Raw genomic sequence first — 23,391 nt, forward strand, 5'->3', positions numbered from 1 at the left:
AAAATTTGAAGAACTCGCAACAACGACGAAGAAAAATCGCCCGAAAACGGCGAAGAAATATGTAAAAAGACACCAAAAATGATGTAAAACATCTTACTCAATTACCTACTACCAAAAACTTTAAAAAAAAAAGAATCCTTGCTCAGATATGGTCGGCTCTAGGGTTTTTCTTTTATTTTATAGTTTATTTTTCTATCTCCTGGATGGACTCTTTAAATTTATTTTACCGCGTGACGAGGTCAACATGGAGACAGGAAAGAATATCTAATAGAACCCAAAATTCATACTATCCATACTTAGAGCATATTCAATAGAAGGTGTAGATTTTGTTTTTCATAACACATACTGGAGGATTTCAGACCTTTATTAATGATAAATTCCTCCTCAGTAGTTGGATCGTACAAAGTAGGAGGGATGATATGCCAAATACAAATGTGTTGAAAAGAATCTTAATTAGACCTTCATAATGATTCCAAACTATTTACATGTCATTAATTCATATAAAAAAATTCATGTCTGATACACAATCACACTAACAATTTTATGTTTATTCAAATCTAAAATACAGGTTACAACCTTAACTACTGGAGAGGTGTCTTAAGACAAGAAGTCTTATATAGGCTCACATATGAAAACCCCCACGAATGGAGGTCTATCGATGACTTTCACATCGCATTTTTCTATCAATTATTTCTATTGTTGGAGGTGCTCTTAAGAAAATATAAAATTTAATTTATTGAGGGTTTATAGTTGATTATAGTGTTCCCGATTAAAATATTGTTGCAGACATAAACTTTTAGAAATTTAAAGTTAATTGAAACAAAATTTTAGAAAAGTCTTAGAGTAAAAAAATTTGTTTGGTTTAGGTTGTTTAGTATGTACCGAAGAGTAGTACGAAGTTTTCTTTTACGGTACCTAGCCCCTAAGTGAAACCTTGCCATAAATATACATGTGCACCCACATGGAAAATAAGTATACATACATAGAGGTTTCCATGTACAATTTTACGGTAATTAAGAAACTTTCGATACGTCGATGTCATTGTAGTGCAATTGTAAAGTTGTTGTTTTAAATTCGGAATTCATCATGATAAAATTACTTATCGATAAGAAAAAAAACTTTAAATTCATTTAATCAAATACGAGATAGGTTATTAATCAAACTTTTTGTTGTATGTTTTTATGTTATTAATCAAACTTTTTATTGTCTAATTTTATGTTATTAATCAAACTTTCTATTGTCTAATTTGATGTAACATAGATAACCAACAGGGTTACACAAAATATATAAATAATGTAGTCTGAAAGTTAACTATGACCAAATATTTTTGAACTTTTTAATTTTAACCTAAAAGTAAATTAAATGTTAATACGACTGAAACAAGTTCAAAAATGACTACATACAAGATTATGAACTTTTAAACTTGTTTTTAGTCGTTTTCTCATATAAATCAGCTTTAGGTTAAAATATTCTAAATGATTATATATATATATATGATCGTTTGAATGATGTTTCTCAGATATGATAATGCAATGAAAAGTTGTAACTACCATAAACAACATGGATGCTTATGTGAGGTGTAAATGTATGACCACATTTTAGGTAAATGTTCATCGACTCTTTTATGTAATTTTTTTAGCTTATATAGTAGTAATAAGATGTTTTTTACATGTATTTTGTTATGCTTAATTTTCTAACGTGTTGTGTTGTGTTTTGTTGTACAATGTTTATTGAGTCGTATGTGTTCTATCGCTTGGTAAGGTGTGTTAGTGCCTATGCATGTCACATATTCTGTTGTGCCAGGCTCACACAATTCAACACATAAAGCTCATCAAAATTTATTGCCAGATATTTCATTGTGACTATTTTTAACATGTTGTGCTATTGCATAAAGGTGACAGCCCCACACTTAGTAACATGGTTATTGAGAACACATTTTATATAATTGAACAGATACAGTAAGAGATACATAACACAATGAGTATTCATTCTCCCAAGGGTTAGTCAGTATGTTGGCATTTCTTAAGTAAAATTAAAACTTTAGAATCCAAATTTAAAGAAACTTTTAGGTTTATATATCAACCAATGTCCGTTTCCCTTATGGATCTGATTGTCTCTATTTTGGACAATGTCTATAATGTACACCTTCTACAAGACGATTTACTTTTTTTATACCCACTAGCTAAAAAGTATGCATCTATACATGCATAAACCCGTTTATTAAAATGATTAGGGGGCTAATATTAATTAGACCAGGACGCCACATAGCTTTATAGTAATTTGGCTCAGGTTGGATATATAAAAGGTAATTCATTATATAAATGAACTAGATCTTAACGGCACGGGATGTTTTGTCTCTAATACGATATTTTTCACATTCCTCTTACTTCATTTTTTTCGTGAGTAATTATTTTAAAATTCAAATAGGTTTTTGGGCAGAAAAATAATGGGTTACCTGATCTTTTTATTTTTTTACTCAAGCATGTTATTTCAATTTATTATCTGGACGAAGTAATAATGTTCTGGTAACATGAAAAAAAAAAAGATATTTTCCCCATTTATTGTTCCATCACACCATAATTTTAAATTTCAAAAAGAATATTTCATCTAACAGTACATATACCTAAATTGGAAATCCAACTCCATGATGTTTATGACTACAACTGGTTCTGAAATTATTGATAACTAAGGCTTTAAGGAGTGCAGCAAAAACCCATAATATTTTCCCTACTATAGATAAAAACTATTTATTTATTTATTTTGCAAATGTGAGAGTTATGAAAATGAAGAACCCTTGGCTATTGGAAGGCTAAGATAATGTGAGATGAAAAATAAAATTATAAAAGTTAATAAAAACATGTGTAAGATTCTTTCTCAACCATATTGATAGCATAAAATTGAAGAAATTCGTGGATAAAACGATTTCACACCAACTATGTTAATTAGTGCATGAATGGCGTTCTCACATCTGGTGTTACTCAAGTAATTTGGAGTAATAAAGAGCATAGTCATATTGATATTTGTATCTACATAAATTCAACTAACCTTCTGGAAAAAAATTATTAGTTTCAAGGTGGAGCGACACAAACTTCTGTCGCCATCAATATGTAGAACACACAATGGGTTCAATCGATCTTGAGATTAAACAAATGCCCCAACATTAGTCAAATAATTCTACAAATACGGGATCGAAAAAAAGTGCTAACAGTAAAAATGAGAAACTAACATCAGTGTTACAAACAAAATACCCTATATGTATCAAATTTTATTAACCAAACATGTATTCAAATTCAAAAGTCATCAACACAAAAATATAAAAGAACCCAAGTTAAATAATACTTGCATAAACAAAACTTATAAGAGAATTTCGTAATTATTAAATACCTTTAAGATCATTATTAGAGATTTAATTGCATGCCTCGTTAAAAATTACGGTAGGACGAAATCACCAGATCAATCTGTAGAAATTTCATTGGATATGTAGCAATTCAGAGAAGTTTACACTGGTGGTGATGCGCTCCATCTAAGTGTTGTTAGATTGATTTTTTTTTTTAGAAGGTTTTGGTTTTCATTGGAGCAACCGAGAGGGAGCTTTCATTATATTCATTATCATTCATAAATCCAAGCCCAACTCGCGTTGTGCTTACGGGATCTTAATACAACCTTAGATTGGAGGGAGAAATCTTGATACTAAATATTTAGTTTTTAATATTATTTATTATATAACGTGACATCCAAATATATTTTTTTCTCATTAATTTTCATGTATTTTAACCGAGTTTATATTAGCATTAACACAATCAACCAAATTTCTACTTTATAGTGTTAACCTTTTGTAGCGGCACATAATTAACATAGTCAATTACTACTCATCAATATCCGCTAGCACCACAAAACCACCAGATATCACTTCTTTCTCCTCCACCACCATTGCCCATCCCTCGTAAAATATTTGGCACACTTATAACTTTTAATCCAGACGTATAAAGTTTAGTTTTAACAAACTTAGGTCGTCAATTAATTTATTCAACTATATGTCTTTTGTTAATACTGAAAATCATGCTACGAACGGTTACCAAAGATAGAAGTGGTACCAAAAACAACCATTTTATCTTATATGATTTGGTATCATCCCAAAATATTTGTTACCCGCCTTTATTGATCGTGTCAAAAACAACCAACTATATTTTTCACAATACAATGTTACTCGTCATGTAAATTTTTTTTATTATTATTTTTTGATTCAAAAATAAAAAACCAATACCACTACCATTAAAACCATCCAGCGACTATTTCTTCCACCAAAACTAATGTTACCGCCTCCACCACTTAGTAACACCTTCCACCGCTTCCACCACCTACTTCTTCTTATACTACCATTGCCACCACTAATATCTTTTGAAATAGTTTTTGTCAAAATTATTTATTGATGGAGATATGTATTAATATTAATTAAGGGACATTTATGATATAAAATTAATAAATCATTTATCATGAGAAATTAATGAGACACCAACTAATAAAACACTTATACTAATTAATATTTAAGTTGAAAAAACCATGACCATAGATTTATCTTCTCTCTAGACAAATCTGGACCACCACTTACATAGGCAAACTTAGCCAAGCTTTGTTTTGTATCTAAAAATAGGGCTTAACCCGAGCCGAAACGGCACGAGATGCATTTTTTTCTAATTCGACATTGTTTGCGTTCGACTTATTTTATTTTTTCCATGGGAAATAGATTTTATATTCAAAATGGTTTCGGCCAGGAAAATGATTAGTTACCTTTTTGTTTTTCTTAAGCATGTTATTTCTATTTAATATTCAGCCAGAGTAACAATGTCGTCCCAAAATGAAAACTAAAAATAAAATAAAATAGATATTATCTCGTTTACTATCTCATCCAACCGTAATTTTAAATTTCAAAGAAAATATTTTCTCTAACAATAGCCTAACCCGCCAACCTTATTCCATGACATTTATGAACTCATGAGTTCCAAAATCACTGATAGCTAAGGCTCTACGGCGTGAAGCAAAGACCCATAATATTTTCCCTACTATAGACTATTCTTTTTGTGCAAATGTGAGATTTTTATAAAATTTGAGAACTCTTAGATATTGGAAGACTGAGATACACCTGTGTGAGATTAAAAATAAACTTTAAAAGTAAATCAGAACATGTGCAAGATAATTCCTCAATCATATTGATAACATAAAATGATAACACAAAATTGAACAAATTCATGGATAATTTTTTTTTTTTTGCATCAACTGTGCTAAGTAGTGCATGAGCGGCGTTCTCATATCTAGTGTTACTCAAGTAATTTGGAACACTGAAGAACGTACATAGTCATATTGATGTCTGTGTCGATATACATTCAACTAACCTTTTGAAGAAATATCATTTGTTTCGGAGAAAAATCCGACACAAACTTCTATCACCTTCAATTTGTAGAAAATACATAAGGTTTAACCAACTTTGAGATTAAACAAATACCCCAACATTGGTCAAATAATGTCTACAATTACGGGATCATTATAGAGTGCCTATGGGTAAAAAGAAGAGAATAACACCGGTGTTACAAAGAAAATACCTTATATGTATCAAATTATGTTATCTAAACATGTATTAAAATTTAAAAAATCATTAACTTAATACAAAAACATGGAAGAACCCAAGTTGAACCAATACTTGAATAAAATAACACTTATAAGAGAATTTCATAATATGTAAATACTTTCAAAAATCGCTATTAGAGTTTTAATAGCATGCCTTATCAAGAATTACGATAGGACGAAATCACAAAATTAATATGTGGAATGTTCATTGGATATGTAGCAGTTCAGAGAAGTTTACAGTGGTAGTGATGGCGCTCCATATAATTGTTGTACGATTGATTATTTTATTTTTTGAGAAGGTTTTGGTTTTCCTTGGAGAAACCGAGAGGGAGCGTTTCATTGTATTCATCATCATTCAGAAAGCCAAGCGCCAACTTGAGTACTACTTACGTGATCTCAATAGAACCATAGCTTTATCTATTGAAAGGCGAAATCTAAATACTAAATATGTAATTTAGAGTAGTTATTGTATAACATGACATCCCAGTTTTTTTTATTTAAATTGTCATGTACTTTAATATGTAATTTAGAGTAGTTATTATATAACGTGACATCCCAGTTTTTTTTTATTTAAATTGTCATGTATTTTAATCGAGTTTATTTTAGCATTAAGATGATCAACCGCATCTTATACTTTATAGTGTTACCCGTTTTGTAGCGGCACAAAATTAACATAGTATATTACCACTCACGAATGCCCGTCAGAACCACAAAACCACCACATCCCTCGAAGGATGTTAGGCGATTAATCGCAAATGTCATGTATAAAGTTGAACAAACTTATTAGGTCATCAATTAATTTATTCTCTGATGTTTTTTTCTGTTGTATTCTCTTTTATATTGCAATTAATTTTATTTTAATACTAAAAATAATGATTCACATGATCGGTTACCAAACATAGCAGGGCACCATTTGATCCAATGTTCATAATTATTTTTTATATATGGTTTGGTATCATTTAGTAACTACCTTTATTAATCGTGTCAAAAACAACCAACTACATCTTTCACAATACAATGTTACCCGTCATTTTTTCTTCTTTTGCTTCAGGAAAAAAAATAAAAATAAACACCCACCACCACTAAAACCATCCGCCTCCACAATTTCTTCCACCACCACCATTGTTACCACCTCCACCACTCACCAACACCCTCCATAGCTTTCACCACTCATTACTACTACCACCACTATTATATATTGAATTAATTTTTACCAACGGGCAATTGGTCTAGTGGTATGATTCTCGCTTAGGGTGCGAGAGGTCCCGAGTTCAATTCCCGGATTTTGCACATAATTGTTTGTATTTGTACAAACCATAATTTTCTTTGTTTTAGAAATAATTAATACTTTAATTTATTGATGGAAATATGTTATGATAGATTAATTAAGGAAATATTTATGATGAAATGAAAAATTAATAAATTATTTATTATGAGGAATTAATTGTAACACCTATAATGTTTAATTTGAATAAACCATGACCATAGATTTATCTTCTCCCTAGACAAATCTTGGTCACTCTTTATCATGCCTAACTTGTCCAAACCTTTTTTGTATTCTAGATATATATGTAGGGAGATCAATAGTTTTATATCGGTGACATTGTCCTAAATTATTTACATTTCTCGACTTCTTTTATAATCTTTGCCACACAAATATCATTTATGAAAAGGAGAGGGTAACTAGTACACCACCAATTTTTTCGTTCGGGAACCTATATGGACAATCCTTGTACAATTTATAAGTTCGATTATAAAGATAAAACAATATAACGTGGAAAAGGAATAACACATGCACCAAAGATTTCTGTTAACTAGGAAAACTACAACCTTGTAGAAGAACCCCGGGACCTAGTCTAGATTGAACACACACTGATTTAAGTTGTTACACCAATTATTTACTACCAAATTTCTGACTAGATGTAATACTTGATTCACTTGTATTCGTGCACTATATAACTCCTAGCAGAATACTGATTCTCTTTAGGAATTGGTCTTGTAAATCTTTTAGTAGAACCCCAATTCTCTTTAGAAGATAATCTTGAAAATCGTCTAGCACAACGTTAATTCTATTTAAAAGATGTTCCTCAACAATTACGGTTTATCATCCCTTAACCTAATTGATTCTTCCTCAAAAGATCACCTACAAATAATCTAGAGATATCTTGATCTATCAAATCTAGGGTTTATGAAAAACACCTGAAACGGGTTTTGTAACTATCAAAGAAGATAGCTTCCTTGTGCTTTACGATCCCCAAGTAAAGTCTTTTTAAAATCTCACTCTTGTCCGTGAAGAACAAAGATATGGAAAACAACCTTATATACACAATTTTTCAAGGGATAGTTTGTATGGTTACATGAAACCTCTATTTATAGTGAATGATCAAGGCTAGGTTGCTTGGAAACAAAGATACCTTGTCTAGGAAAGGAAACACCAAGTATTTGACTAAAAAAATCCCTTTACTCACGTATTTCCAATTTTAGTTCACAAACTGTTGCCAAAAGTTCTTGTATAACTTCCTATTCACAAACTGCCTTAGCAACGCGTAATAAGTATTGCTTTATTAAATCACTCATAAATTTTTCGTTATAACTCAGAGCTGAGTGATTATTGGCTCATTGAGTTCGTATTCTCATTCGCTAGAATATGAAGTCCTTTCCAAGGAAAAAAGATCATTCTCACAAAAGTCTTGAGATCAAATATCCTCGAGCGTACACATATGTGTATATTTACCGTCACAAGAATTATTCCATACAGTAAGGATTTGTTTCAATAGATAGAGAGGTAGTGTAAACAAAATAAGCACTAATGATTGTTATAAACCTTTAATAAAGTTCTCCAATATGTCTTCATGTAGTCTTCAATCTTCATTCTTCAAGGATAAATTTGAGTCTATATTCTACTTCTTAAACCTAATCTAGTCTGAAACTGACTTTTATGAGACTAAATCACGAACGTGTTTTGCCATCTAAATTTAACAACTAGTTCAACCGAAAACGCTAGTGGGTTCAACCGAATAAGATTTAACAATTTATATAACTGAAAATAATTCTCGAAACGAAACTATTCATAGAAAGGATTTCTTATCTTTTTCAGAGAAATGGAGCGTCATCAAACGTAGAGTTGATCCTAATCTACGGAGCCAATTTGATTCAGTCCTCGCACAAATGATGAATCTGGGGCAAAAGTTGGGAGCAGCTTATAAAGGTAATATTGCTCAAGCCAACGATTCTAAGATGGAGGCTATAAAGGGGAATTTATAGAATTTTGTTGAATCAGGGAGATATTTTCTTTAGTAATAGATTTCAAAATAGTTAGTTATAATATTTCTGGGTTAAGTGGTCAGCATATGCATGATATTTTTAATCATAAAGCAAGAGAATGACAGCCAAGTACCTTTGTGCTTCAGGAAACCAAAATTGAAGAATGTGATGATCTCATTGTTTGGTAATCTTGGAGATATAGGAATCTCAAATGGTCATATGTTCCTTCGGAAAGTCGTTTAGAAGGTATTTATGTATGGGGGATGAAACTAAGGTTAATGTGATTGATCATCTTGTTGGACATTATTCAATTAATATTCTTTGTAATATATACCTGTTGATTCTGATTTTGTATGGGTTCTCTTGCATTTAAATCAAGACTAGGAATCAAGACTTATAGTTTTGATCACTAACATTGACAAACATGCTTGAGATAGCAACGCATGCGAGTTCTGGTGTCTGTATTATTTATATTTACGCATTATATTGTTTATCTTTATAATTGAAATATCATAGGTTGAGCGTTGTTCAATATATTAGAATATCCGACCTTTTGGTTGTTGATTTAAATTGATTGACACTTAGATATTGGTCTTTGGTACCATCCAAGTGATCTCTCTAGTATTTGATAAAGACTCGCAGATTTCTATTTGCTTGAGTATAGATCAAATCGAGAGATTGAGATATAAACTCTTTGATATACTTTTTATCTAGATTGAGTCTGACTCTCTAGTTGATTCTCTAGAAAGTATATTGGAGTTTTTCCATACAGATTGCTAAGCAAAATATTGGGTGTGGTTGTTGTACCCCCGCTTTTTCAGTTTTCATATTGCAATGTTTTTAGATTTATTTATTTAAATTCTAAAGTGATTTGGAATATGGTGTTTGCATTATTAATCTTTATGGTTTTATACATTGTAATATGTTATGGGATATGTATGTTTGTGTCGGTGAATTATTATTGTCCCATACGATGTCAAAAGTTATCTCTTTGATATGCCGATATGCATGTATTGATACAAGATGGATGAACTTTTGACAAACAAAATTTAAGCCTATTTTGTCAATTCTTTGATGGAAGATAGGTTAAAATCTTTTGTTTACAAAGATTATGTCTATTATATGTCGTTATGCAAATAGTGATGAAGATAGAATGAATCTTTGTATATTCCGCAGTATTGATCTTCCCTGATCCATATTTTATGTATATACTGTGCGGCTCCATAAGTTTTCTTATGTGAGCATTTCCAACTAAACAAATCATACATTCATTTGTGATTAATTTGGTTGTGTATTCCAATTAAATTAATCATGGGTTCTCTTGTGATTAGTTTGATTGAGAAATTTTGGATAAAAAATCATTCCCTTATGGTTTTTGGTGTCCAAAGAAATCCTTCTTTTCTTGTAAAAGTAAGGTCTCTCTTGTTGTTCTTTCGGGAATGACATCAAATGGGGGAGAGTTCTTTTGAGCTTGCGCTTAATTTCTATATCTTTGCGGGGAGTGCGGCTGTGGAATATTTTAGGGGTTATCTTGTATCTTTATAAACTCCTTGATGAATGCATTTAGCTTCGGCTTTATGATTGCATATAAACAAGTTGATATGTACTTTTTTTTGGTCTTGAAGCATCTCCGTGGAAATTTCATAAGGATCCCGTTTTCGTACCTTTGCCAATTTTATTGACAAAAAGGGGGAGAATTAATATGTAATTCACACTACAAATACATATGGTTTACGTGTTTTACGGATCATTATGTAGGGGGGGGGGGTTTCATGTTGAGATGAAAGTATTGACTAAGGGGTAGTGATACATATCACCATAGTATTGTTGTCGAAGTTTTGATATAAGAACTTTGATACTGTGTAATAATACTATGACACTGTATAACAATGATCGAGAGCTTTTGTCTCATTATTATGGTTATGGATCTTCAACAACTATGATGTTGAATTGAACATCTATGGAATCATGGGAGTACTTGGAAAATACAAAGTTTTCGAGTAATGTTGAAGCACCAATGAGATTAAGCATGTGGACGAGAAGCTACAAAGTTTTATTTATTTTGTAATCCATATGTATTGATAGTTTTTCCAGTAAAATTGACAAAGGGGGGGATTGTTAGAGCATTTCTCGGTCGAACTCTCATGCGTTGCTATCTCAAGCATGTTTGTCAAGTTTAGTTGTCAAAACTATATGTCTTGATTTCTAGACTACTTATATCTAAGTCTCGGTTATCACAGTTTAGTGTAGTTGAGCTCCAGACTCCATGGCGATCATCTTACGAAGACGAAGAACTACTCAAGGAACCAGTGGAACTTCATCCGACTAAAAGGTATGTGGAGACTTGAACTTATCTATCACTCAAAAGTCTATCTACCCTATCTCCTACACTTGAGACAAAGTCGTATAAGTATGATAGTTTTCATACATACACATTTGTTATTTCGAGTCGAGTTTACTCGCCTATATTTTTCTCAAAATATGTATTGGTAAGCTTTCGCTTTAACCACTTTTCATCTTAACTCGTGACGAAAGTCATGATGACGTTTCAATCTTGAAAATAGCTTTGATGACGATAGTTGTGAATAACGACTGTTATAAACTTGTACCAAAGATGGTTATATTTCTCAAATTGGAAGTTCATGAACTTAAACAATAAATCAATAAGGAATGCAATCTTTGCAAACCGTGGCTATATTTTTCATGAATTGATTCAAGTGAATCAAACCGATTTTGTTTCAATTATGTCTATTCATAAAGACCTAAGCAATTGAACAACTCTTCAACTAGTTCTTATGAGTCATTTGAACTAGTTATGTGAAGAAGATGAATATGGTTAATATGGAAGTACTCATATGGCTAACCAATGGTTAACTATTTGTGAACCTGATGCGTGTCGTAACCACAACAAATTAATTAATATCTTTCCACCTAATTAACAAGCAATATAGTGTAGTCAAGTTCGTTCCCACGAGGAGCAAGAGGTTTTAGTTGTTTAGTTGTCACAAAAAGGGGGGATTGATTGTAGATTTTAAAAAATAAAAGAAAGTAAATAAAGCAATTAAAAGTTTAAGTTGAAATCAATAAGAGAGATTAGATCAAGGAATCCTTCTTCGTTGCAAAAAGATGATTCAAGTTATGTTCTTTTCCACTTTTTATTAGTCACAGATTATCACCAACCGTAGGTAAAGCAGCTAGCTCAGTGCTAAACCCCTAAATCCCTAGTATCACCGGATACGAAAGTTCTCGACTACCGGATTCTATTCACCAAACCACCTAATAGTAGCTCACTCAAGATGTAATTTAGTAAAATGCATTAAGATTCAAGAATTTATTAGGTTGATATTAGTAGTTAGACTCTTATCTCAAGGTCTACTTGCTAACGTTGTTCCTACACACAATTGCTCCACGGAATCCCTCCGCAAGGTCTCGTGTTTGCTACTTATGTAAAGAGTCAAGAAACGATTACTTATCTCCTAACTTTCACTAGCTTTAGATCAATTAACAAATCAATTTAGTTGGCCTCCTAAACAATCTATCAATCAACCATGAATGTATAAACATTCCTATTAGTAAAAAAAAACGATAATCATGTGAAAAACTTCAAAGTAGATTTAAAAACAAAACTCAAAACATGTTAAGAACTAGGAATTCATCCTCAATCAATAAGAAAATTAGCTACTCATGTTTTTTGAAATTCACACAAGTAATTAAATGGAGAATTTGTAAAGTTCACACAAATAATTAAAAGAAGAATTTTGAAAGCAAGCAAAAAAACAAGTGTTGTGTGTGTAGAGAGGTGTGTCGAAGTGTATGGAGAACTTCTCTATTTATAGGCTTCAATGCTCTCCAATCCTTGTAGAAAAAGAATCCTCATTCCATAATAACACCACTTTCCCAATTTGAGCCTAATTCCAATTTTAAGTCCAATTCTCCAAATCTTTCAAGTTTCCAAATCTAAGTATTCACACCCATGAGAAGAATCCACAAAAAAATCTGTAAATTTTGGTCGCCTGAAAAGTTCTCGGGATCACCGGAATTTGGACGGAAAAGTTCTGTCGCCGGCCACCTGAGTTCTGTCGCCGTCATCTTTAACGGTCCGACTGACGGCGCCTTTATCTTGTAAACTCACTTGGATCACTGAATTGACTCGTCTGAATCGGATTCAGGCCGAGTTCTTGTTGTTCCCTGCTACAGTTCAGGCCATTCTATTGATCCTTCCCTGCATTATTTCCTTGCATTCATCTAACAACTCAAGCATTCATTCTTGCGCATCAGTCAGCACACCAACATTGAAACTCACCATTGCATTTGCCAAACACAGGTCACAATCCCTGCAATCTCAGCTCATACCCATATGCTCATTAGACATTGCCTTCAGATCCTCTCCAGTCACTTCTATCTCAGGCACTCAAATGCAGCTCTAGCCATCATCTTCATCTCACATTAAATCATCACTTGCAATTCCACCTTCAGAACCAAGCTACTGCCAACCGAAATACACCACCAACAATGGATAGTTGACTGCATCTGAGCCATAAACCACATTCCATCTGCAATGTTGCAGCACACAGTAACATCAATTCTGTACAAGCTCAAGTATTGAACCTGCACCACCAGTTCCTGCTCCATTCACCAATCCGGTGACTTAGCACATTTGAATTCCCTTGTTTGCTTTGTTCTTCTTTTTCTCCAAAACCAACAATAGCAACAGCTGTTCTTCCCTGTATTAAGCCTAACATACATCTAATCAAATTCAATTCATTCACCAACAGGGCTTCAAATCATCATCATCTCCTCCACTATTGCCATCAGCTGAAATTTCATACCAACACCATTCACAATTCCTTCCTTAACAATAACAGTACCAACACCTGCAATTGCAGCTTTGATTCTGCAACATTTCTTGTTCTTTCTCCCTGAGTCTCTTATCAAACCCAACCTTTACAGCAACACCAGCTACATTTTTTCCTTGTTTTCGACCACCAACAGCAGCAGCTCAATTTAACAACTCAAGAGACTTGTAAATCATTCCCATCATCGATTCCAACTCCATCTCCATAGTTCAATCTCGATCCATTCTTCTATATCCAGTAAATTCAATCAAAACCCATCTCAAATTGCAACTCTATCTTCACAGTGGCAACAACAAGACCACAAATCATCAATACCTTCATCTGATTTCTTAGATCGACAGCAACATAATTTACATTTATGCAATCTAGTCTCAAATCCCCTTTTACTCTTCCAAGTCTTCCATGAATGCAACACATTCACTTCCTTCTATGCTCTATTTGGATTCATCATCTTCACAGGACAAAACCCATTTTATATTTATTCTCTGAATTTCTTCATAACACCAATAACAACTCAAACTCAGCTTCTACTTTCGTCTACAATCGAACTGTTAAAACCTCAGACCACCACCAATCTTCTCCCTGTAATTCAATTTCATAAATCCATCTATTTCATGTTCTTCCCTTGTCTCGATTTGATCTATCCCTGCTGTTCTTGAATCCATCTCTTCTTCTACTCGATTTCAGCAGCACCAACACAAACCCTAATTTCATCCTATCTGATTCAAATAGCTCTCATAAATCCTCTCATCTCTCGATTTCACAGCAGCAGCTGCGCTGCTTTTCTTCTTCCATTTCATTCAGGTGAAGCAATGATTGAGAAGAATGAGAAGCTCTCGAGATACTTAGGGTTGTTTGGGTGGATGGTCACACCCCAGGGATAGGGTCCCGATAAATACACCCACTGATAAATGATAAGTGATACCCTGATGGAAACCCCCTTAACCTATGCTTGACTGTACTTAGTACTCCTCCAAATATAGTTGCCTCTTAACCTTTACTGGCCTCTAGATAGTGTTCGCTCATGAAATGACAATTCTGCCCTTTTCGCACAAATTGGGTGATTTCTTCTTCTTTTCCTCCGTGCGACTCCAAAATACCTAAAACACTCAAACAAACGTAAAATACAAAATTCACAAGAAAAAATAGCAAAGAAATCATAACTACTACATAATAAATTAGGTGTTTTAGACACCTATCAAATTCCCCACACTTAGACTTTGCTAGTCCTCGAGCAAATCAAATTAAAACTTACAACTTCAAAAGCGTTCCAGCGTCCTAAGCATCCAAAGAGTTATGAGGACATAGAGTTTCTGCATGCTAGTAATAAGAAGTTAGAAATACTAAAGAACATATTCTCATTCTTAAATGTTGAGTGAGAAATAACCACACCATATGAGAGAATGCGTGTTTGAGAAGCGATCAATAAGCATTTCGCCTCGACTTCTGCCTCACCAAAAAGGGTTTTATGAAATTTCACTCAAAAGACGTACTTTTATGGTTCCCACATGTGTGCAGGTAGGAATGAAGAGAGAATTCCTGCAACACGTTGAATGGTGGGAAGGACAACTTCCGAAATATTTTAAAAACCCACATCTTTTAATGTTTTGAAAAAACATTTTTCTGACGATCTCTAAGAAAGGAAATCAACCATTATTATTGAGGATGAGATTACTTACTTACCTTCACATCTGATTTCCAATTATGATAACACCACTCTCACGGCATCCAATAGAAACGTCTTCGCTCCTCGCCTTTATCTTTTTGGTCGTCGTCTTCGGCTTCAACTATGATGATAAACACTTGAACTTCATAGATCCTTGACAATTTGTAACTTTCTTCCTCAAAATCCTTGTCGCTTGAAACTTCCTTATAGATTTTCCTTCCCCACGACTTATTAAATAAAATTTCTCTTGTTTCGTTTTTTTTTTTTTTTTTTAAGAGAGATAAAATACAAAAAAAAACCATGGCCTTTGGAAAAATACTTTACCGCTTGATTCTTCACAACTTGTATCGTCTCGAAATCATAAACTTCAATAATTCTCACCTTTTGCTTTTCTTTGCTCTTGTAAATAAGTCTTCAACTTGGATATAAAATTACGCTCCTTATATGTAAGTCTTCAACATGTATATATAAAAATCTGCTCATTATATGTTGCTTTACTTGGATATGAAATTTACTATTTTCTTGTTCCATTGCTTGTAAACCTTGAACGTTTTCAACTTTACTTGTAGATTTTGATGTCGCTCCCTTATTGATGATGATGGTGTTTCTATGGATCCGTTTTTGTCGAGAGAGAGAATGGTGCTAACTGCAAATCGAACTACAAGAAGGAGGCTTTCATCTATAGACGTCACCCTCATGATTGACAAAATTAGCACTCAAGAGATCAAAAAGTAGTGCCTTTATTGATGGGAGGTTGGGTAGCTCACCATTCTACCCGAAATTAACGTACGGTGACACACACTCAAAAGAAAGCTCTTTAGTTATTTATTAATAAATCTGGTCGGTGCCTCGCATGATATAAATAGGGTAGTCTCCATTAATGATTGATCAACAACTCTAATAATGCATGTCTCCCTGCTCCTAATCTGCATCACCGGCATGATTAAATCCATTATTTAACACTCTAACAAGCAAGAAATCGGAACGTAGTCCCTAACACTTCCAAGTTCAGTTATGTCGGTCAGAATTCTCTATGTAAACATACCTAGAAGTATGCTAGTGACTCTAAAATCTCTACAAGTTGGAGGTTTTATGCAAAAAAAAATTTTAATATGCTTAACCACTCCCCCACACTTAAACCTTACATTGTACTCAATGTAATTGAATCATCCTAGTAAAGTCAAGGTGGGAAATCCTAACATGATATGGAACAAGAAAATAAATAAATAAACAAAACAAAAATAAAATAAAAAGTAAAAGGATAAGAAATACAAAACCTATGGGTTGCCTCCCATTAAGCGCTTGTTTTAAAGTCGACGGCCCGACTTGGCTCTTGCTTCACATTACTCCTCCAGAGGGAGTGAATCCTCAAATGAAAGTTCCTCCACATTCACATATGCGATGTTCTCGTAGTATGGCTTCAATCTATGGCCGTTGACCTTGGAAACCGAGTTTTCTCTAAGACTAGTAATTTCAACTGCACCATAAGGAAAAACATTAGTAACAACATATGATCCAATCCAACGGGACCTTAACTTTCCAGGAAATAGTTTAAGGCGAGAATGATATAAAAGGACTTTTTGTCCCACTTTGAAGCTTTTCCGAGAAATCATCTTGTCATGAAAAATCTTGGTCTTTTCCTTGTAAATCCGGGCACTCTCCTAAGCATCATTACGTATCTCCTCTAGCTCATGTAGTTGTAACTTTCTTTGCTTCCCCGCTTCATCATACTCCATGTTGCATTTCTTTATCGCCCAATAAGCCTTATGTTCAAGTTCAACCGGAAGATGACAAGCTTTACCATAAACCAACCGATATGGAGACATTCCAATTGGTGTCTTGTACGCCGTTCTATACGCCCAAAGTGCATCATAAAGCTTAAAGCTCCAATCTTTCCTTGTAATATTCACCATTTTCTCAAGAATGGACTTGATTTCCCGGTTTGAAATTTCCGCTTGTCCACTAGTTTGTGGATGATAAGGCGTACCAATCTTATGTGTAATGTTGTATTTCTTGAGGAGAGCGTGGAAAGCCTTCTTGAAATTTGAGCCTCCATCGCTTATCACCACTCTTGGTGTACCATGCCTAGTGAATATGTTTTCTCTTACAAAATCACAAATAACTTGAGAATCATTAGTTTTGGTGGCTCTAGCTTCCACCCATTTCGAAACATAATCCACTGTAAGAAGTATATAAAAATTTTCATTTGAGTTGACAAAAGGGCCCATAAAATCGATTCCCCACACATCAAAAATCTCAACGGTGAGGATTGGTGTGAGTGGTATTTGATTTTGAGCACCTAGATTGCCCGTTCTTTGACATTATCACACGATTTGCAAAAAAACATGTGCATCTTCAAACAAGGTTGGCCAATAAAATTCACTCTCGAGAACTTTGAGAGTTGTACGTTTAGAACCAAAATGGCCACCACAAGTGAGAGTGTGACAAAAAGAGAGAATATATTGAAATTCGTAATTTGGCACGCACCTTCGTATCATTTGATCCACGCTATATTTCCATAAGTATGGTTCATCCCACACATATTGCTTGTCTATCTTCTTAAGTTTCATCTTTTGGAAGTTGGACATTGTATTAGGTACCTTCCTTGTTACCAAGTAATTCACTATATCCGCGTAACAAGGTGTAGAAATTTCCAAGGAGAAAAGTTGTTCGTCTGGAAAGCGGTCTTGTAATGGAAGTTCTTCTTGAGACATAACAAGTCTACTGAGATGATCCGCAACGGTATTTTCCACACCTTTCTTGTCTCGAATTTCTATGTCGAACTCTTGTAGCAATAGGATCCATCGGATTAGCCTTGGCTTAGCTTCTTTCTTCTTTATTAAGTATTTAAGTGCGGCATGATCGGAATATACAATAACCTTTGTGCCCACCAAATATGATCGAAACTTTTCCAATGCAAAAACTATAGCCAATAACTCCTTCTCTGTGGTAGAATAGTTGATTTGTGCATCATTAAGGGTCCTCGATGCATAATAGATAACATGGGAAAATTTGTCCACTCTTTGACCCAAAACGGCTCCAACCGCATAATCACTAGCATCACACATTAATTCAAATGGAAGATTCCAATCCGGTGATTTCATAATTGGCGCACTTGTCAACATTGCCTTCAATTTGTCAAAGGCATCCTTGCATTCCTTGTTGAAGTCAAAAGGTACCTCCTTTTGTAATAACTTGCACATCGGCATGGAGATTTTTGAGAAATCCTAGATAAACCTCCTATAGAAACCTGCATGGCCAAGAAATGAACGGATTTCCCTCACCGAAGTGGGATATTGTAAGTTTATTATTAAATCTATCTTTGACTTGTCCACTTCGAGCCCTCGAGAGGACACAATGTGACCAAGTACTATGCCATGGTTTACCATAAAGTGACATTTCTCCCAATTAAGGACAAGGTTTGTGTCTATGCATCGTTTAAGAAATAGTTCAAGGTTGTCTAAACAACTATCAAAAGAATTGTCGTAAACACTGAAATCATCCATAAATACCTCGATGATGCGCTCCACATAGTCCGAGAATATACTAACCATGCATCTTTGGAAAGTAACCGGTGCATTGCAAAGACCAAACGACATACGTCTATATGCAAACGTTCCAAACGGACAAGTGAAAGTGGTCTTCTCTTGGTCCTCCGGTGCAATAACAATTTGGTTGTATCCCGAATAACCGTCCAAAAAACAATAATAAGAATGCCCCGCTAACTGCTCCAACATTTGATCAATGAAAGGTAAAGGAAAGTGATCCTTTCGAGTTGCGGAATTAAGCTTTCGATAATCAATGCACACTCTCCAACCGGTTTGAACTCTTGTAGGAACAAGTTCATCGTCTTGATTTCTAACAACCGTAACACCGGACTTCTTTGGTACCACTTGTACCGGACTAACCCATTTGCTATCGGATATTGGGTAGATCACCCCCACACTTAGCAATTTGAGTATCTCTTTCTTCACAACCTCCATCATGGGAGGATTAAGCCTACGTTGAGCATCACGTACCGGCTGCACGTTCTCTTCCATTAGAATTGTATGCATGCACACGGATGGACTAATGCCTTTGATGTCCGCAATTGTCCACCCAATAGCCGTTTTGTGATCTTTCAAAACTCTAAGCAAACGGTCTTTTTGTACCGGTGTGAGGTTCTTTACAATAATCACCGGAAGCTCATCTTCATCTCCCAAGAAAGCATACTTCAAATGTTCCGGAAGTGGCTTCAATTCTAGATTAGGCGCCTTCACAATAGATGGTACAAGTAATTCATCATCCAATGCCGTCAAGGCACCACATATCAAGGAACCACACATCTCCACCAAGTCAACACACATCTCCACCAATTCATTATCCCTTTTTAGCTTCTTTCAATGCCGTCAAGGCACCACACATCTCCACCAATTCCTTGGAGATTTCAACATCCAAATTAGACAAGCCGTGGACGTCCAATTCAATGCTCTTTTGCAACACCACCTCAAGTTCGTCCTTTCGACTCAATTCCACCATTTGTTGCGCTAACGAACTAACCACATCAATGGAGTAAGCGGAATGCACATCACTTGGGTAGCGCATGGCTTCAAATATGTTGAAGTGTATTATCTCCTTATCGAACTCCATAGTAAGTGTACCCTTGTCAACGTTAATCTTCGTCTTTACGGTCTTCATAAATGGCCTCCCAAGAAGTAAAGAAGTAGATGACCGATTCTCATTGTTGTCCATATCCACCACGAAGAAATCAACCGGAAAAATTAGCTCATTCACTTGCACTAGCACGTCTTCTACAAGTCCCTTAGGATATATGTTAGACTTGTTTGCTAATTGGATAATAACTCTTGTATCTTTCAAAGGTCCAAGATTCAAGGTGTCATATATATCGGCCGACATTACACTTATGGAAGCTCCCAAGTCAAGTAAAGCATGTTCAAACCTTTTTGTACCAATAGTAATTGGCACCGTGAAACCACTGGGATCCGTGCACTTTGTAGGCATCTTATTCAATAGCATAGCCGACGCACTCTCGCCAACTTTATTAATTTCATTATCAAGCAACCTATCCTTCTTTGTGCATAATTCCTTCATGAACTTAGCATACCTTGGCATTGTCTTGATGGCCTCTATGAATGGGATGTTGATTTCTATCTTCTTGAAGATATCCATGAGTGCCTTGTCTTGAGATTCTTTCTTGGACTTAGCAAAGCGACTAGGAAAAGGAGGTGGAGTAGTGAAACTAGGAACCGGTTCCTTGGATTGGTCGGTTGGTGTTGAATTCTCCTTTGCTGCGACTTCCTCCTTGTCTTTGACTACCTCTTCACTAGCTTCTTCATGATGATTTGGACTCTCCACTTGTCTCCCACTTCTTAACGTAACCGCATTAACATTCTCTCTTGGATTCACAAATGGTTGTGAAGGAAGCTTTGTGGATGCTTGAGATTTCAATAGATGCACATCGATTGCCAATTTTCCCATTTGGGTTTCCAAAGCCTTAATGGTCGATTCGTTCTTTTGTTGGCTTTGTTGTAACATAGAAGTAAGACCTTGCATGCCTTGCATTAACGCATTGAGCTTGTCATCACTCGAAGAATCACGCTCCTTGACTTGTTTTGGTTGGAATTGTTGTTGAGGTTGGAAGCGTGATTGTTGGAAACAACTTTGTTGCACATATGGATTAGGATCCGCCGCTTGCTTATTGGCATAACTAAAGTTAGGGTGATCCTTCCAACCGGGATTGTAAGTATTGAAGTATGGATCGTATCTTGGCCTTTGATTTGGATATAAAACATTTACTTGTTCGGTATCATCATCGAGAATAATTACCGCGACCATTCGTTGCATTACCCTTTCCATGCTCCCCATCCTTTATTCAAGGTATGATGATGAATCACTAACTTCATGCACTCGCCTAACCGTTGTTTCTTCTCTTGTGTAGAATTGTTGCGAGTTTGCAGCCATACTTTCAATCAACTCTCTAGCTTGGGTCAACGTCTTGTTCATTAGTGCACCACCACCTGCGGCGTCAAGAAGAGATCTATCACTTGGGTGGAGAGCTTCATAGAAGTATTGGAGTATCATGACGTCACTGAATTGATGGTATGGACAACTTGCCACCAATCTCTTGTATCGCTCTCAACATTCATACAATGACTCTCCCACATTTTGCTTCATCCCACAAATCTCCTTGCGAATTTGAGTAGCTTTTGAGGCAGGAAAATATCTCTCGAGGAAAAGTTTTTTCATCCCATTCCATGTGGTGATACTTCCGGAAGGCAAATAATACAACCATTCCTTAGCATTGCCCGCCAAAGAGAACGGGAAAGCTTTCAACATTGCTCCATCCGCATTAGTCTCCGGTGGAAGCATAGCCATGACAATGGTAGAGAAGTCCATAAGATATTTGTTTGGATCTTCATTCACCATGCCATGAAAATTTGGTAACTCTCTAATCATCTCCGGCTTGATCTCGAAGGTTGAATTAGTTTGGATACACCATTGTTGTGTATCGAGCTTGTGAGAAGCTAGATCCTTGAGTGTACGATCAGCCATTTCTTCTTCGTCGATATCGGAATCTGCGAACTCACTAGATGAAGAAGGAGGAAGCGGAGTGTTAACCGCTCGAAAGAGGTCCTTTAGTTGAGTGCCAGATCGAAGACGTATACCAATTGGACTCGGTTTTCCCTCTTTAAGCATTTACCAAAGATATAGTACCTGAAACAAGATTCTCGATAACTAAGTTAGATACGATATAGAATCTAACAAAGCAAGAATAAAGCAAAAAGAAAGATAAAACAACTAAAATTGTCCGCTGCTCCCCGGCAGCGGCGCCAAAATTTGATGCGTGTCGTAACCACAACAAATTAATTAATATCTTTCCACCTAATTAACAAGTAATATAGTGTAGTCAAATTCGTTCCCACGAGGAGCAAGAGGTTTTAGTTGTTTAGTTGTCACAAAAAGGGGGGATTGGTTTTAGATTTTAAAAAACAAAAGAAAGTAAATAAAGAAATTAAAAGTTTAAGTTGAAATCAATAAGAGAGATTAGATCAAGGAATGCTTCTTCGTTGCAAAAAAATGATTCAAGTTATGTTCTTTTCCAATTTTTATTAGTCACAGATTATCACCAACCGTAGGTGAAACAGCTAGCTCAGTGCTAAACCCCTAAATCCCTAGTATCACCGGATACGGAAGTTCTCGACTACCGGATTCTATTCATGAAACCACCTAATAGTAGCTCACTCAAGATGTAATTTAATCAAATGCATTAAGATTCATGAATTTATTAGGTTGATATTAGTAGTTAGACTCTTAGCTCAAGGTCTACTTGCTAACGTTGTTCCCACACACAATTGCTCCACGGAATCCCTCCGCAAGGTCTCGTGTTTGCTACTTATGTAAAGAGTCAAGAAACGATTACTTATCTCCTAACTTTCACTAGCTTTAGATCAATTAACAAATCAATTTAGTTGGCCTCCTAAACAATCTATCAATCAACCATGAATGTATAAACATTCCTATTAGTAAAAACAAACGATAATCATGTGAAAAACTTCAAAGTAGATTTAAAAATAAAACTCAAAACATGTTAAGAACTAGGAATTCATCCTCAATCAATAAGAAAATTAGCTACTCATGTTTTTGAAATTCACACAAATAATTAAAGGGAGAATTTTTAAAGTTCACACAAATAATTAAAAGAAGAATTTTGAAAGCAAGCAAAAACACAAGTGTTGTGTGTGTAGAGAGGTGTGTCGAAGTGTATGGAGAACTTCTCTATTTATAGGCTTCAATGCTCTCCAATCCTTGTAGAAAAAGAATCCTCATTCCATAATAACACCACTTTCCCAATTTGAGCCTAATTCCAATCTTAAGTCCAATTCTCCAAATCTTCCAAGTTTCCAAATCTAAGTTTTCACACCCATGAGAAGAATCCACACAAAAATCTGTAAATTTTGGTCGCCTGAAAAGTTCTCGGGATCA

The 23,391-nt window shown here is 34.9% G+C and overlaps 1 non-coding gene across 1 annotated transcript; it reads left to right on the forward strand.

Moving 5' to 3' along the window:
- Positions 1-6,840: 6,840 nt before the first annotated feature.
- Positions 6,841-6,912, forward strand: TRNAP-AGG. The gene has a single exon. It is a non-coding gene; the product is annotated as a tRNA-Pro (tRNA).
- Positions 6,913-23,391: the final 16,479 nt, after the last annotated feature.

Source organism: Papaver somniferum, chromosome 7 (genome assembly GCF_003573695.1).
Source record: "Papaver somniferum cultivar HN1 chromosome 7, ASM357369v1, whole genome shotgun sequence".
NCBI classification, from domain to species: Eukaryota; Viridiplantae; Streptophyta; class Magnoliopsida; order Ranunculales; family Papaveraceae; genus Papaver; species Papaver somniferum.